At 35.6% G+C, this 10,369-nt stretch overlaps 2 long non-coding RNA genes across 3 annotated transcripts; both read left to right on the forward strand.

The window, feature by feature from the left end:
• The first annotated feature begins 1,635 nt into the window (after positions 1-1,635).
• Positions 1,636-4,196, forward strand: LOC109490618. Of its 2 annotated transcripts, none has more exons than XR_002143964.2 (3): positions 1,636-2,063; positions 2,903-3,087; positions 3,179-4,196. It is a non-coding gene; the product is annotated as an uncharacterized LOC109490618 (long non-coding RNA). The 2 variants fall into 2 exon arrangements; XR_004628827.1 differs by having other exon boundaries at positions 3,055-3,087.
• A 1,774-nt stretch (positions 4,197-5,970) lies between these two features.
• Positions 5,971-9,986, forward strand: LOC105240174. The gene is made up of 4 exons (XR_002143916.2): positions 5,971-6,278; positions 8,868-8,897; positions 8,975-8,986; positions 9,951-9,986. It is a non-coding gene; the product is annotated as an uncharacterized LOC105240174 (long non-coding RNA).
• Positions 9,987-10,369: the final 383 nt, after the last annotated feature.

A 10,369-nucleotide genomic window follows, 5' to 3' on the forward strand; every position in this document is an offset into this window, starting at 1 on the left:
ATTTCTAATTAATTAAGTTCAATTTGATTAATCAAAATCTAAGTATTATATATAATTTTTTCCAACTAGAGACATAATCTTAAAAATTATTCCAAAATTCAGAAAGTTTTATGTGTGACTGCAAAGAAATATCATGAGAAGTCTTAACTAATTACAGTTATAAATGTATGAATTGGTTAAGGATAGTGAAATTATATTTGAAGGTATTAATTAGAACTAAATTACCACTTTAAATGTTTTAGAATAGTGAAAAGTGACTTTAATTATAAGACACTACCTGTTTATTTAAAATGTTTTATTTGAAAATAAGTTCATTTTGGCATGACAAATATTATTTAAGAATAGAAAATTTTAGAACCTTACACTTTCTGTCCACTAAGTCTCCCTTGTATATTGCTGCCCTAGATGGTATATTGTAGACGTACTTTACTATTCTCGGTGGTCACAATTTTTAATTGTGGTTTGCTTGTGATAAAGACATTGCTCTAATCCTAACCAAGGAGATGAAGTTATTTTCTCAGTCATCAGTCTTTAAGCCCTATCTCTGTGTGAGATACTTTAGAAGTTGGACTTCTAGCCTGAAACCAGTTATTGAGTTTAGCTTTTAATCTTGTGATTCATATTGCCCATGACCATAAAGGCATTAGTAATATGGCTTAAATACTAGATGAGCATACAGACTCTAGAAGATCACACTGTTCCTTGACTTCATTGCTCCGAGGGCCATTTGAAGCAAAGGTAATTAAAAAGTCCTATGGTATATTCTGGGCTGATTATATTGCATTAGGTAAAAGAAGGTAAAATTTTCTCATGTTGGGTAATTTATGATTTCTAACAAGCCCACCTATCAAAGAAGAAAATTCAAGGGTTTAGATCCAGAAGGAAGAAAAATATAAAAGGGAAACCTGAAAAAGAAGAGAAAGGTAGATAAGTTGCATAATTCAGGCAAAATAAAATAGCATGGAGATAAGTCATATTTGAGTTTAAGATGCATATAAAATAGTTGAAGGATGACTTTCCTAAAGAGATATACCTTGCTTCAGATGCTGGGGACAAGTTTTAATAAGAATGTGATGAATTTGATTTTTCTTTCAAAATTCAATTCCAGAGTACAGTGGTTTGGTTTGAAACCCACATGATAAGTTAATTTGAATTAAATGTGACTTAAGACCATAAAAATGTTTGCTTTCAGAATCTGCTTGTCAATAAAGACCCACTGATTTGCTTTTTTGAATTTACTCATATTTACTCATGTGCTATTCTCTACCAACCCACTATGCCTTACAAGATTTTCCCCCTATCGTTTTCTTCTTGAGAAATTATAATTGTAACAGCATCCAGACTATGTGAAGGTCTAGTAAGTCTCATGTGGGTAGAAGCTCAAGGTGGATTTATTTGTATATTATATAAGAAATCCCATTTGTGGGGTACCTGGGTTAAATGTCTGCCTTTGACTCAGGTCCTGATCCCAGATCCTGGAATCAAGCCCCACATCGGGCTTTCTGCTCAGCAGGGAATCTGCTTCTCTCTCCCTCCCTCCCTCCCTCCCTCCCCACTGCTCATTCTCTCTCTTTCTCTCTCTCAAATACATAAATAAAATCTAAAAAAAAAAAAAAAGAAAGAAAAGAAAAAGAAATCTCATTTGAGCCAGTGGTGATATGTCCCCAATACTAAGCATGATGCAACAGTGGTGTGTAAAGTTTGGTAGGTAGAGGTCACAAATTCAAATAACTTCAGGAACCAAACAGGGATAAGTTGAACTGTGAAATTATAAGGAAGAGTAGGAATTGTATGCAATGTTATGAGCCAGAGAATGCATGTCTTGTCTAAAGGCAAAGTTTTCTAAAGCACTGTTCTAGGCTTACAAAACCTGAATCTAGAGGCAGAATTTAGTTTGACCGCTATTTCAACACCGCTAACTAAACAGCTTATTTACAACAGGAATAGGACTTAGAAAAAACTAAAAATGATCTTCTAACCCTTCAATTCCAGACTCTTCCTTCAGAATGCAATTTCTCATCCTGGCTGGCCTTCTGGGCGCTGCCACTGCTCTGCCCATCCCTGTGAGTACATCTCCTCCATTGTCCACTCCATTCCCATTCTAGAGACAGTATTTCTGGGCTAGAAGCCTGTCCTGTATCTTTTCCTTTCACAAAAGAGAAAGGGAAGAGTCCAGGAAAGCTGTAGAATCAGGAATTTATCCCTCGTCCTCAGCCCAGTGGTCTTCCCAAAACAAATCTCAGTCCCACATGCCATCTGATAACTGGGTGACCTTGAGCAAGGAGCTGACCCATGGCTTCCCAGTCTGTAAAATGAGTCACAAGAATGACCTCAGAGTTGTGCGAAGATAACAAAAATGCATCTGAAGCACACAAGACTCCACCTGGAAAATAGGAAGCTCTCAAATAAACTGAGCAAGAAAGAACTCCTATTCCCCAGTGACCTACGTCTTAATTACGCAGTTTGAATTGAGTCTCATTTACAGTATCTTTACCCCAAATCGTCCCATGTTGACTATACATGCCTTCCATATCTATACGAATGATTTCTAGGAGTGTCATCTGTGTCAGCTATACTGAATAAGTAGGACACCCAGTAGACAAGAAATCCTCTTCCCTGCACATTTTATAACCAAGGAGCTTTCAAAGTGAGGGAGTTTTCAAAATTTGTGTTTGGAGATACAAAATTTAAATTTACACTACTATATTTCCTTCTCTTTGAACCTCTAAACACTGAGAACTAAACTGAGAACACTGTTGTGTTGATTCGAAGATAAAGAGGCATGCAACATGTAATTGCTCTTTAAAAAGGTAAATAAAAACATTATTTGGAAGTAACTTTAAAGGCATAAAGTACACCTTCTAAAACAGTGGACAAAATTAATTCGACCTTTCCCCATTAGATAGGCAACTGCTTTTCATTTTGAAAGTGAAGGTTCACCACCGGTGGGCATACTGCCGAATAGTGGCCTGTTCCCTATTCTCGCAAAATCTCTGTAATGAACACTGTATTGCCATATGTTGCTTCACCTGGTTGCTGTTGTTGTTTTACAAGCTTGAACAATTCGGAGGAAGTTCCAGTGAACAGGTAAACTTCTTGTATTTTTTCAAATGCCGTGTTCATCATTTTTAAAGTTTACAGTTGTCTGAAATGACTGACATCATGTGTCTTTTTACAGATACTTGGCTTTTACCCACCACCAGGACCACCATTTTTTCCTCCGATCCTGTTCCCCCCACTTCTCCCTCCACAACTGCCCTGGGTAAACATAGGTTTGAGGGATCTCAAATTATAAAAAATATGTATTACTTAGATGATAGTTATTAACTTTCCCAAATTTTCATACTCAAATATGAGGCTTTAAGAGGTTGCCAGGCTTCAGCTCTTCACACCCCTTTCCCGCTCTGAATATTCAGTGACTTCTTCCAATGGCTTTACTTGCCATCAAAAAGGTGTTCAGACTGAATTCCTTTGACTATGATGAGCCTAGCTGCTCTTCATGAAGACAATACTAACCTCTTTTAATATCTTTTTTCTAAATTATCTTACTGCTTTTTTCTCAAAGTTTTTTTTCCCCCAGCTCTCTGTAACTTTTTCTCGCAGGTGAAACAACATAATTATTTTGCTCTTCCTGTTCCTCTCCAATCTCTCATAGTATCTGGATTCTTGTAACATTGTTAAATAAAGACCAGAAAAGTGCTAAATACATAATAGAATTTCCTTCACTCTCTATGTAATACTTAAACTGGTACAGACAGATAGCATTCATTCGATTAATATTTACTCAGTGTCTACTGCTTGATAGAGTCTCTAGTGAGGGCTGGAAATACAAAAACTATGAGATAAGTTCACAATCGGATAAGAGAGAGATTCATAAATGTAAAAATGTAAGTTGATAAGTGCTTCTAGATGTAAATACAAAGTTGACTTGGGCTGTGATCAAAGACTTCATTCACAGAGGACACATGATCTGAGCCTGGTCCCAAGGGCGGAGGAGTTGGTCGGGCACGGCAGGCGGAGGGAACTGCCAAGTGTGTGGGACGGACCTGAAAGCGACAGGACAATTTGGGAGAATGATTGGTACGATGAGGCTGCAACACAGACTGGAGACATGTTAAACTTGGACACTATTTAAGCAATGATATTTTGAAAAGTTCACACACATTTTAAAATAGTATCTTGGGGCGCCTGGGTGGCACAGCGGTTAAGCGTCTGCCTTCGGCTCAGGGCGTGATCCCGTTGTTATGGGATCGAGCCCCACACATCAGGCTCTTCTGCTGTGAGCCTGCTTCTTCCTCTCCCACTCCCCCTGCTTGTGTTCCCTCTCTCGCTGGCTGTCTCTATCTCTGTCAAATAAATAAATAAAATCTTTAAAAAAAATAAAAATAAAAAAATAAAATAGTATCTTGCTTAACTTCTTGTCTACCACCTACTTTTAAAATAAATATGATTTTGCATAATTTTGGTTTTAAATCTAAATGTAATAAACACCTTCCTTTTGCTTGTACTTAATTTCAAACTGTTTATTTCACAACTTTTAGTAGGCTTTCGGAAATTTGTCACTGAAGTTACAGTCCTCAACGGGACAGTCTTTCCCTTTAATGTTTTCACATACCCTACATTTCTAAGTACTTGCAATCATTAATTGCTTATTTTGGTTCTAGTCAAAGCTAGAGCATTGTTTCCCTTTTTGTTTTTTGGCTGAAATTCAGTAAGATTTAAGTTAATGCAAAATCCTGAAGTTTTGGGTTATAATTACAATGTAGGAATCTCTGTTAACATCCTAGGTAAATCTATGTGGCAACAAAGAATCACTAGTATTTGAAATGGAAACTCTTCCTCCCACCAGATGGCAGAATCGTATTAAAAAGCAAAGAATAAACTACTGTAGAGAAACTGGTAGATTTGCAAGAACGAGCAAACACAGAAGATAGACTCCTTGTCTTTTGATTTGACTAATTAAGGGGGAAAAAAAAAAACCTCTTGAGGGAAAAAAATAACTTAAAATCCATTAGAATCTAAGCTCCACCAAGGAGAACGTGGGCTCCTTGAGAGCATATAATTGCTCAATAAGTACTGGATGGATGGATGGATGGATGGATGGACGGATGGATAGATGGATAAAATGAGTTAATGTGAAAAAACACTAAAATAAAACTTTGTTTTATTTACAATTCACTCCCCCCCCCGCCTTTTTTTGTAGATTCCAATTCCTCTTCCTTTTCCTTTTGCTCCAAATCAGGTAAGTATACTTAAGTTTCCTTTAAGAAAATATTTAAATGAATACAAAACAAAAACTTGAAAACTCTTTAGATTTAATTGGAGAGAAACCTGATACCAAGGATTACTAGCTATCATTTTCTTTTGGACCCTCAGTTATTGGTATTTTATCTGGTTTGAGTCATTTAATGTATGAATCTCATACCCTGGCAAACTGAACTACCTAAGACCTGAAACTTGCCTTGATCGTGTGGAAGGAAATTAGTAGAAAAAGCATGTGAAGTGAAATCATCTAGGGATGCAGACTGTGCCATTTCATACTTTGGAGTGATCTTGAATTCCTTTGAGTCTTTCTTCTAGAGTATAAAATAATGAAAATGAATGATTTATAAAGTCCATTTCACCTCTAAAATCTTATGCTTATATCTGCCATTAATGAGAGAAAAATGCATTCTTATTGAAATGGAATCTGTCCTAGAATCGTTTGAACTGGATTTAAGATTATGGTCATGTTATAAAACGATTATTTAAATTTCACTTTTGACAGCATTTTGTTGAATGGAAGGACAATTTACATATGATGAGATTGATTCAGTCACAAACCGAAAAATAAGTTGTGTATATTACAGCATATTAAAACTAAATTTTTTAATGATACCCCTATTACAGTGATAGGAAATGACATTATTAAGGTTTTCTTTCATAAAGAAGAGATCCTAGAATAGTCTTTTTTCCAACCTAGTAAGCATAAGTTTAATGACCTTTTCAAGAAGTCCCTGCTACGTTTGGAGACCACAAAAGAAAATGTGGACTATATGCTTCCAGAGATAGTAGGTTTAGAGGGGATGAAGGGGGGAGTTACTTAAAATATTAGTGAATATGATTCTTAATGACATGATTTTAGAAATATAAGAATTCTCAAAAGCCTGTTCTCATTAATCAAGCTAATATAAAATGTATAACACAGACAAGACAGACAAAATGCTGAATTACAACTCCTTGATTATTTGATTATGTTTCCTTTATTTTAGGTCCTGACACTTAATGATCTTATAACGGTAAATATATCTGCCCTGTTAACTTACAAAGTTTGTAAAAATACTACATGCAACTCCCTATGTAAGCTAGGCCAGTTCATCATGAAAATTATCTTTATTAGTCTAATCCATTTGGAAACAAAGCACAGCTGTTAAATTCAAAGCCAAAAAACAATCTCAATGCATGTGGACAGTTCTACATTCATTATTCAATTCATCCAAACTATAAATTGACAAAACAACCTCTTCCATCACTGATGAGGTTGAAAGTGAAGAGTGGAAAGACAGACTTACAGAATAAATTGCTTTAGGAGAAATGAAATAGACTTGATTATTTCTTCACTAACAAGGCATTAGCATAAACACATAATACATTAAAAATTATCAAATCTAAATTCCAACAGGTAATACTTTTTTTAACTGAAATGCACAAATTCAACTTTTTTTTTTTTTTTAAAGATTTTATTTATTTATTTGACAGAGATAGAGGCAGCCAGCGAGAGAGGGAACACAAGCAGGGGGAGTGGGAGAGGAAGAAGCAGGCTCACAGCAGAGGAGCCTGATGTGGGGCTCGATCCCATAATGCCGAGATCATGCCCTGACGAAGGCAGACGCTTAACCGCTGTGCCACCCAGGCGCCCCACAAATTCAACTTTTTAATGAGGCCCTTTATTGATACAATAAATTCAGAATCTTAGTTTAAGAAAACTCAGGAGAAATACTTGAGTGGAGTTAGAAAAGAGAACACTAAAAAATTCCATTTCCTCTAAAAACATACTTTTCATATTTAAACAGTTTCTGAAATCAAGCCAAACCTCACAATAGATACATATATTTATTCTAAGATCTCCTTTTTCTTTAAAATGCTATCATTAACTAAATGGTACATTTTATAATTGGTGGTATCTTAGAATCGAGGACCTGCATATTTTGTACAAATGTCAGAAACTTAGACCTAAATCATGTGTGTGCCTGAGAGAAAAATTTTCAGGATTCGAAACTATTTAAAACCAACCGTCTTGAGGAATATTTAAGTGTCCCAGAACCTTGAGGTCAAATAGTTCTGAGTCTAATCAATAAGAACTTAAGCCTCTTGAGTTGAAGTGCTCTTGCTCTCCCCACAGTCCACTCTGTTTAAGCAATATTTTTTTCTTCCTTTTTCTCTTTCTTTCCTTCTTTTTTTTCCTTCTTTTTCTTTCTTTCATTTCCAAATGACAAATAAAAATTCTTGCATATTTCTAATTAAAAATGTTTTAGGAAACTATCTTCCATGATTAATTACTGATGATTACAAAGATAGCAAGTTCACCTCTACATCAAAACCTGGGTGGCTCAGTCGGTTAAGTGTCTGTCTTCAGCTCGGGTCCTGATCCCAGGTCCTGGGATGGAGCCCCACATCAGGCTCCTTGCTCAGTGGGGAGCCTCCTTCTTCCTCTCCTTTTGCCTGCTGCTCCCCCTCCTTGTGTGCTGTCAAATAAATAAATAAAAATCTTAACAAACAAAAACAACCATGGCTGAAACACCACTGCCCTGGGGTTGGAAGGCTTTGATTCCAATCGCACCTTTACAATTAGATTAGCTGTGTGACTGTTGGTAAAAGTATAGTTTACCTCCAAAATCTCTTCCAGTGAAAATATTGACTCCTCAGACATAGGACTCATTCAGATTACCAGATCTGAACACTTACTACCTATTTATACTTTCTTTTACTGAACTTTTTAAAAGTATTATTGGCTGGGGCATCTGACTGGCTCAGTCAGTAGAGCGTGTGTCTCTTGATCTCAGGGTCGTGAGTTCAAACACCACATTGAATGGAGACATTACTTAAAAATAAAATCTTAAAAACAAACAGTGCCGTTGGCCACAACCCATCTGGGAAGAAGTCTGACAGAATATCTTACAGAACTGCCTGGTCTTCATAGTCTTTAGAGTTTTTCTTCCCAGTGATCCTAGTTACGTCAGAAAGCAGGAAGAGGCCCCCTAAGAGAACAAACAGAACCTCAGGTATTGCTCTCGCCTAAGAGAAAAATGGAACAATGTTCAGCTTACATGTTCTTATATATGTGTGGGATGGACAGCTCTGCAAATAGAGGGATCCGCCCTCTTTCAGTGGTCAATTCCCTGAGAGAGTTGCCGGTCTGTTAAAACGAAAAGAACCGTGGAGCTACAAAGCAGTACATTTCCAGTGGAACTGCTCATCTAAGCAGACCCTCGAAACAAAGTATTCATAGTTCTCCTAAAATTTTGGATCAAGTATCAGTCACAAAGGGAACTTGCGTAATTTAAGAAACACAGCCCTTGCCTGGACGTGTACACAGCAAGTTTCTTAACCACTCACATAAAGTTCCTACCTTTCAGATATGGTGAATATAATTACAAGAACATAGAAGAAAACAGTTTTGAATTAAGGAAATTTAAATCTAGATATTGTATATTCATTTTTAAATCTTATATCATGTAAATAAAGCACTAAAATGGAATTAATTTTTCAACAAAGATTTTCAAATTGAAAATATTATAGCTTATATGTGGACTAAGTTAAAAAAATAAGTTAAAAAATAAACCCACTGACAGCTCTAGCACTAATCATTGATATTTCTTCTTTCATAGTTAATCACTTCTATTTTGAACCAACTTGGGGTAAGTTCATATTAATTTTTCAGCTATTATAAACTACAAACCTATTTAATGGACTAAAGAGATTTTTTTTTTTTTAGGGCTTCATTGGGGTAAGACTTTATTTCTATGATTTTATTGATAAAAGCAAGTGACATTTAATCTCAGGAAAGGTAAGAATAATTCTCCTGGACTATAAAAGCATGTGACAGAGTCAAACCCAACTGACTTACCCAAATTAGAGCTCCTGAATAATAAACCCTAGGCTCTTCAGATCAGAATTTCTGCAGGTCTGAAAAGGTATTTTCATAATGCCCATGGCATGTGACAAAATTTCAGCTTACAGAAATATATGCAATATTAGGTTAAGAAATTCCAAACAGTAAATTTTACCTCAAGCTTGTTTTGTTTTATGGACAATGCATAGTAGCAGTGAGAAAAGTCTGCTGTGAAACTACCACATCTAGAAATGGCCTGATTTCAAGGCAAGGCAACACATCTCCGTAACACAAAAGCATCAGCTTGCTGGATGGCAAGGCTACAAACCTTGAAACTTCCCACTTAGATTCTCATCCCAACTTGTTTTCATTTAAAATATATATATAAAAATAAGTATATTCCTTTTTAAAATATCTGAATTAATGTCAATTAAAAGTATATACAGTATGTATTATTTGAATCTACCTTGCGAGACTGAGTCAAAATATTCCCAGTCCCATTTTGAGAAAGAAATTGGATTTCACCCAAGCTTTCCTTCTGACAAGTTTCACTGCACTAAAACGCTTATTTAGTATTTCTTACCACTTCAAATGCTCTTACCAGGCCATCAAAGGCCGGATTTTGGGAGAAGTTAAGCCCTTTGTTGCAGAAAACCCAGTTGAGGATTCAATTTATCAGCACTTCCAGCATAACAGAAACACATTATTTTATACCTCCCAGTACACATGACTATACCAATGCTAACCCATCAGCAATAAAATAACCATAGGATGGGAGACATGAGTGGAAGCAAAGAAGAAATTATGGCAAAAAATACCTTCATGTAATAACTATAATCTGTACTGTTTATTTGGGCAGAAATAATTCTCTCACAACTATGTCAGAAGTTATATACGGTGAGTAAAATCTCCAAATATCTTTCAAGCACTATTACACATTTTTAAAAATATTTTTTACCTTAGGAGTTTAATAATCTCAGGTCATGTCTATATTGATAAATTAACAGTTTGATGAAAGGTGTACTGATGAAAGTAGGTAATTAATTAACCTACTTAAATTCATTACAAATGCTTTCTTCAAAGGATGTTTTTAGATCAGTTTATTTATTAAAACTTCACAAATACGTTAGAGTATACTACCAACTACCATTTTTTATACTGTAAGAAAATATAGCATTTAGCCTCTCAAAGTGGTTGGAATTTTCAAGTGCCCTTGTTAGCTACCAAATATTTAAGTTTTAGATAATCACGGTCTTATTATGTAAGTTCAGCATATGC

Source organism: Ailuropoda melanoleuca, chromosome 11 (genome assembly GCF_002007445.2).
Source record: "Ailuropoda melanoleuca isolate Jingjing chromosome 11, ASM200744v2, whole genome shotgun sequence".
NCBI lineage: Eukaryota > Metazoa > Chordata > Mammalia > Carnivora > Ursidae > Ailuropoda > Ailuropoda melanoleuca.